The following is an 8,059-nucleotide window of genomic DNA, read 5'->3' as shown; positions in this document are numbered from 1 at the left end:
ATATACTATACCGGTATCATATGTTAGTTAATATTTTTTGGTTGTATTAACTACATTTAATTGGTACACAATTTGATTTTTCCTTAGTAATAGTATAAAAAAAAAAGAATAATAAAAAGTAGTAAAAACAGTAAATGAAATTAGATTATGAAGAAAAAAAGAATATTAAAAAAAATAGAAGTTAAATGAAATTAGAAAAGGAAAAAAGAAAACAATAAGAAGAAACTGAGAAAAAAGAAAAGGAGAAAAGAAAAAAAAGAAAAAAAAAGAAAAGAAGCGTAAAATAAAAAAGAATTGAAGAATAAAGAAAAAATTTCACACAAAAACTACTATGGGTAGGAAATGTAATTAGTTTATAGGTAGAAAACCAAATAGGTAGACAAGTATAAATAATTTTATTTTTGTGGGTAATTGTGTCAAAACCCAAAAAAACATGTAACTAATCCAAAATGATTCTCATCGGCCTATGATGTAGTATTTGTTCATAATCAGTAAAACCTCCCACCAGTATCTCATCATAAGTAATAGATCTGAGATAATTACGAAAGGAAGAGGAAAGTAGCAACAAAAACATTGCGAGGTCAGCACGACTTCAGACGATAACACTACCACATGTTTCCGAACCAAGGTATGATATCAATTTCTCACGTCAGTAAACCAATTTAACAGCGCCAAATTGATGGCGCAACAAAATGAAACCAGTAGCAACACCCAAATAACACCAGTTAAACCAATATGGTTTTCACTTCATAGGACCATAAACATCCCTCTAGAAGATAGAGATCAGTGGCGGCTAGGGCTGCTTATCGGGGGCGGTTATTTACTCTTAATGGTTTGGCTTATCGCTTATCGGCTTTTAAATATATTAATCTGCTAGCCACCCGATAAGATATCGGGCGGATTGGTATTGGTTTAGCTCTTATTGGGCGGTTACGGGGCGGTTTATCGGCCTAATTCAATCTATATTGCGTGCATTAATTTTTTGCTAGCAGCCTAGCATATAAATTCAGAAATCGAAATTACACATGAGTCCAGACATACATGTCTGTTAACGCCTACATAAGAATGATGTAGTGTGTCATGTGTTGGAGAGTGAAAAAAGTAGAACACATTGTACATTATAGGCTACATTAACCGAAGATAAACTGAATGAGTTGATTCATTACCTTTCCAACATTGCCATTGCTAAAGATGTTACTGCAATTGAGATCTCTATGAATAACACAAGGGTCATGAGTGTGTAGATAATCCAAGCCCTGTAGTATTTGCCTAGACCACTTCTTCAACGCCTTAATCGAAACATGACGATGCTTCTTCGTATAATCCCTCAAATTACTAGAGGCACATTCCTCAGTTATGAAATTGAGGATGTTATGTTCATTGTCTTTCCGGACATGATATAGTACTATGATGTTGTCATTCTTCAAGTTCTTCAATAGTGCAATCTCCGAATGGATCTTCAACAGTGCAATCTCTGGAAGTGGAAGGGTTTTTGATATTTAATATATATATGGATAAAAATATAATATATATATATATATATATATATATATATATATATTCTTAACGGGTTAACGGATTATCTGTTAAGAAAATTGAATAATCCGCCCCCAAACCGATAAGACGTTAATAAAAAAAATTCAATCCGTTCCCCGTTCGTTAAACCGTTAACCCGATACCAATAAGCCATTAAGCTTCGGTTTCGATTCGGTTTTCGGTTTCGGATCGGTTTTGAACATCCCTAGTGGCGGCAGAGGCGGATGCAGGATTTTAAGTTTATGGATTCCTGTCGCAATTTCAAATTAATATACAATAATAACTGGGTTCACAAATAGATATTTAATAAATTTTTTAATAAAAATACAGGGTCTACGCAAAAGTTATTGGGTTCCTGGGAACCCGTATACTACGCGCTAGATCCGCCCATGAGTGGCGGAGCCACTTTATAGCAAACATACCTTGGCGGGAAAAATACACTATGTAGTAAAAAAATTATATGTATATACACTATATGTTGACTCCTCTTGATTTTTTTCGTACGTTCACTTTTATATATTTTGACGCCCTTTAATAACATTTCAAGCTTTGCTAGTGATAGAGATCCGGAACTCTGAATTCTGATAATCTTCAACTTGTGTTTCCCAAATATCCCTTGCTGACTTGTCAACAGAATCATTGCATATCCTTACCACAATGGATTTTAGAGAAGAGATGTCTCTGAAACAAGAAGGAATCTCCTCAAGAGAGTAACAATGACGCAAAACCAAGTGTTCAAGGTTAGGAAAGGCATCATCATGAACAGTCCATTCTCGTAAGGAGATTATATTGTGTAATTTCAAGACTTTGAGTTGAGGGAACTCGCCATTGCTCACTTTCCATTCCCTATCTTTAAAGTACACGCACTCCAGTTTGAGTACTTGAAGATTCTGAAGTGAAGCAATTCCTAATAAGTGCTGAGGATGCAGGTGAAAATATTTTAGTTTCAAGTTTTTGAGATTTGGTGCAGAGATGCAAAAGGGAATTTTTTTCTTTGGATTTGCATTTTGAATCTTCAACGTTTCAATCCCTGTTGGAAAATTCAGTACATAGTACTGAAAGTTGTCAATACCCTTGACTCTGCAATCTCAGTTCCCGAAGATTAGGTGTTTTTCCCAACATCAATTCTGCATCCTCGACACAAGAAAAACTTGGAGTGGAAAGAGTTTTCAGATCATCAAGTGTTTTTGAGTTCTCATGTAATTCTTCTGCATTTTCTATGGTAAAGCTGCATTTCGAAATATGAAGATGCCTCAATTTAATCATCTCCCAGAGTGTAATGGGTACTGACATTTTGCCTTCATCATTGTGTATTATCAGAGTTTCAAGATTCCAACAATTGGCTATGAATGATGAAATTGACGGCTTCGAAGTTTTTGCAGCAAGATACCTCAAGTAAACTAGATCAGTTGGGAAAGAATCAATACAAGTGAACTCTAAATCCAACACTTTCAGAAATTTGTAGGTGTAGAAAATGTGGGAGAGTTCGCGACATGTAAGATGAACACGATTATGCATTATGAAAGAACCAACATGTGACAAGTACGAGCTTGATTCCCCAATATGATAGTCTTCACCATAAATGGACATGCGATGAGCAAGTTGCTTATGACAGTAAACGCAGGAAGAAGGATTAGTATTTTGATCCCTGCAAATATAGAAATTAGTAAGATTATAAGATTATTTTTCAACATAACATGAACCACTTAGTTAATTGAACCAAAAGAGTGCCACTAATTGGTATATTACCGTCTTTTTATCGATACGAGGAGATTCTCTTCCGCTGCTCTCTCCTTGCAGAAATCATGCAATAGGTCATGAATGAGACATGCTTTGATCTCACCTCCAGAGCTCCTCTTAGTTCCCATCACTAGATTTCTTCCAAAAAGATTTTCCAAATAACCTTTTGCTATATCCTCCAAGCTCTTGCCTTCACAACTTTTTACAAATCCTTCGGAGATCCACAACCGTGTTAACTTTGAAACATTAATCACACTGTCCTCTAGAAATGCTCCAAAGTAAAGAAAGCAAGACCTCAAATGATAGGGTAACATCTGATAACTTTGTTCTATAATGGCCCTCGAGTCTTTGTGAATGCGGGGACCTAAATTATTGGCCACTTGTTCCCAACATTCTTCTTTCTTCTCCGTCTCTGCTAGAATACCAGCCACCAAAGCAATTGAAAGAGGCAACCGACCACACTTTTTTGCTATTTTTTGCCCAACTTTTGTTAGGAGAGGGGAGAAGCTTTCGTCACCAAACACCTTTTTCCGGAGTAACTCCCAACTTTCATCATCGTTAAACATACGAAGTTGAAGGGGATCACTTTCAGATCTAGCGTAATTAGCTACTTCATGATTTCGGGTTGTTAGAATGATTCTACTTCCATTATTGCCATCATGAAAACAACCAATTAGATCATCCCACGCACTAGCTTCCCACACGTCATCAACAAGGATGAGATATCTTTTGGAGAATAAAGCTTTGCGAAGCTCATTAGCTAACTCATCAGCATGATTTTCTCTACGTTTAGAATCCTCACCAATAACATCACGTAGAATTGCCAGTAACAAGTGCTTACGTGAATATATTTGAGACACACAACACATTGCACGAATGTCAAAGTAAGAAACAATTGACCTGTCAGAGTAGAGTCTGTAGGCTAGAGTCGTCTTTCCTAGACCCGGCATGCCGACAATTGATATAACATCTCGCCCTCTGGTTCCTCTTATTAGTAGGTATCTTAGATCTTCTATGACGTCCTTAAAACCCACAAGTTCATCATTCATCATTGGAGACCTTGCCCAATTTAATGATGTATGAATTGTGCCGGTATCCATTGCATCCTCAACTATGTTTTTCCCTTGAATATCTGCTACGTCTGTTGTGATAAGAGTAATCTCCTCCATGATATCCAAGAGCCAATGCTCTAGGCACCAGACATGAACTTTGCATATACAAGCATCAACAATATATTCTACCTCATATGCTTTGTTAATCAATTGTGTAGCACAACTTTGAATTTTGTCGAGGTCATTGTGTTGCGCTTGTGAAACAGCCTTCAGAAAAGGTTGGGAGCTCTCAAAATCCTTCTGAATGATTTGAAGTTGTTTCGTGACAGACGCTAGTGAATCTGAATGGCGGCTTTGGAACTCCTTCAAGTTGTTTAAAAGGAAATCAACATAGCCTAGTCCATTAATCCCTGGCAATTTAGATTGGAACGCCTTCCGAATGGTGGGATAAATCACTGCGCTAATTATGTGTTGAATGTTACCCGGCAACTGATCAAGAACTTGTGCAGGGTTCACTTCTGCAAGTGCTATGTCTTCCTTCTCCTCATCCTCGCCTTTATATAACGAGTAAACGAGAAGCCCTACATCAATAATGACAGTGTCAATATATCGAAGAACTGACAGAAGTTCAAGATCTTGTATCGGCGCATGGATGATATTGGCTCTCAAGAGGTTGAGCATCTCCTGAAGGTTTGCCAAGTGATCATTCAAAGCAACTCTCTGACTGGAGTTGCTATTAGCTGGCAGTTCCGCCAAATTGTGTAGAATTATCTTCACAAAACTGGCTTCGGTGTCAGCTGCTGGCTCACGTTGGATGTTGGGATACCATCCTGACTGTATTGTCGCCTTCAAAGATTGCAAGACATTAACATAGATCTCGCGGATGCATGGTTGAATGGGCTTAATCCTCATTCGCAAGAAATCAGAAAGCAAAACATTTATTTCTTCTGGAGCCAAGTCTGGTAAATACAACCAGAAAAACGTTGATGCGTAGCCAGCCACAGCTAAAACATGAGTGAAGAAATCAGCAAGATGTTGGCTCTGAGGCTCTACAAACCTCTCTGAAACAAAGCAGAAGAAATTATGCAGCAAGTTCACTTCCTTTAAAATAACATCCACATGTTCCATTGTTTCGGGAACATAAAGAAGTGAACACGAATCATCAATCTTCACTAGATTAGGAAGATTCTCTACCACGGAATGGATAAATTCTGTTACAAATTTGGGAATAGCAATGCCATCCTTGTTGGCTGAAAGTGGTAATGATATTTTAGGAAAGGAGTATTTGGCTTTAATTTCCATCTTAATCGACCAAATCTCATTTTGAACCGAGTTATTGAAATCACAGTAGTTGTCTAGGTGCAATTCAGAAAACTCAACTGCAGCATCTCGAAAAAGAGATTGGATTTTCTGAGTGACATCTAGCAAGTTGGGTTCATGTGTGAAGCTCTGCAGGCGGAAAAAGATATCCAGGAATTTGAATTCGTTTTTAAAGAACTTGACCATATCTATAAAAGTTTTAGGGAAGTACAAAATATTGTCAAGTTGTTGCAGATGCTCAAAAAGACGATTCTTTGAAGACAGATATTGGTTAGAAGACATCTTTTCTCACAAGTGGTGAGTGATCAAAAGAAATTGTGATGAAGTTGAACTGCAAAAGGGAAGAAGGAGAGAGCAATTCATATGGTTTGATACTAAGCCTTTGCACTCAAAATAACATTTTATACTACTCATGAGGTTCTTTTCTTTCCTCTTTGTTTGGAATTTTATATTAGTTGCCAGCTGTCATATAACCACTCAATAAATTTCCATTCAAATTTTGTATCAGCAATTTGCATTAATTGTCACGTTACAGTTGACTTTAATTAAGGACAAAGAGCAGCATCATTTACCAAATCATTCTTTTTTTCTGTTTCTTTTTTATTTTTTCTGTTTCATATGGCTTTTGACCTTTCTAAAGGGCAAGTCCTTTTCTATTAAAATTATAGTATATGATTATATTAGAATTGGTCTACCAAAACTAAGTTTTACAGCTTAAACAAATATTATAACCAGCAAGACAAGGGTGGTGAGGGTATTGTTAAATCACTTTCTTTTAACTGTTGTAGAATCCTTGCTACTTTAGGGAATCGTCATGCCATGCATGGATTACCATCTATCAATGATCCCCAGGATCATAACTACTATTGTAATGCTTAACGTTTTTGTTTAATGGAATAAATATCTTTTTCTTAAAAAAAAAAAGGATATATAGACCTATAAATTCATATTGACATTAGAATTTAGACATAGCAAAGGCAACTTCTATCATAAGAAATAGTCAGTAAGGCAGCCTGGTGCACAAAGCATTCGGCATTCATGTATAACAATGATATAAAGGAGCTAAATTACACAATCAAGGATATAGATGGACGTACTGCCCTTGATAGATCTGCTAACGATGTAATCAAGGGCTATATCCTTAGCTTTTTTGTCCTAATTAGCCTACTACATAAACTAACTAAAAGATACTAAATTTAGTTTACTGACTTATGGGACTTGAAATTTACATCCAACATACTTTCAATCACTTTCAGGCATTTTAACAAACAGGTCAGGGGCATCTCAATATTACTTACCAAATACAATGAGATAACAAGACCAAAAGCCCGTAAATATCTTGAGAGAAACATCTGCAATGGAATAAAAGGAATGGCATTTCGCGACACGTATGCAATTGAACTTCTATCTTAGGAATGAGTCTTGATGAAATGCACTTCTTGGATGATCAATTTAACAATCTGCTCAGCTTGCCTCTGTTTTGCCTGGAAAATCCTCATGTTCCTTTCTCGCCGAATGAAATAAACACATCCAGCTAAGGTTTCAATATATCTACTCACTGGCAGTGCTACCTTTGACATCAATTGTCGTGAGATACCCATCCATTTCAGTAGTTTACCCTAAACAGTGGCAACATAGGTACAATGGTTGATACTTTCTTCTTCCTCAGTGCATAAAGGGCGGCTTCGCTCAGTTGTTATACCCCATCTTCCCAATATCTCTCTTGTGCTCAGCTTGCCAAGTATAGTCATATAGAAAATAAAAATCCATTTGGGAGTATCACCATTGTTGCATATCAATCACTTCCAAAGCACTCTCTTAATATGAGGAGAGCAAGATTTTGGCACAGTGACAGAACAGCATTTTGATGAATTGATGGAAAGCACTAGGGTATTAAAATACAAGAAAACTGGGTGAAATCTGATAATGTCCATCTCATTGAAGAAGTATTAGGCATGTGCCTAATAAGAGTTTTCTTTGGTTTGGTAGCCAACCTTGTTGACTTGGTTTGGTTGGTAGCCAACCTTGTTGAATTTCTTTGGTTTGGTAGCCAACTTTGTTGAATTGTGAAAAATGTGTGTAAATTGTCAAATATTGTAGGCTTTAGAGGGTGAAGCTTTGGCTATAAAAGGAGAGCTTCAACTCTCATTTCTTCACACCAACAAAGAGAGAAAGAAAGAGTGAGGTTTCACAGACAAGGTATAAGAAAATAGTCTGTGAGGAAAATAGAGAGTGAGCGATATTGTAGTGAGGTGAGAATATCAAAAGAGGGTTATTTCTTTTGAGTGTTGTAGTGGTCTTTGGAGTATTTACCTCCGACCTACAAAGTGTAAAATTCCTTACTATAGTGATATCAGTTGCTCCTCTCGGGGTCGTGGTTTTTTTTTCCCTTATTCAGAAGGGTTTTCCAC

The 8,059-nt window shown here is 36.7% G+C and overlaps 1 pseudogene; it reads right to left on the bottom strand.

Annotated features, from left to right (window-relative positions):
• Positions 1-1,959: 1,959 nt before the first annotated feature.
• Positions 1,960-6,329, bottom strand: LOC107782297 (putative late blight resistance protein homolog R1A-4; annotated as a pseudogene).
• Positions 6,330-8,059: the final 1,730 nt, after the last annotated feature.

The sequence above is a fragment of the Nicotiana tabacum genome, chromosome 20, assembly GCF_000715075.1.
Source record: "Nicotiana tabacum cultivar K326 chromosome 20, ASM71507v2, whole genome shotgun sequence".
NCBI classification, from domain to species: Eukaryota; Viridiplantae; Streptophyta; class Magnoliopsida; order Solanales; family Solanaceae; genus Nicotiana; species Nicotiana tabacum.
Note: the sequence above shows the minus strand (reverse complement) of the source record. Positions and strands in the feature narration are given on the sequence as shown.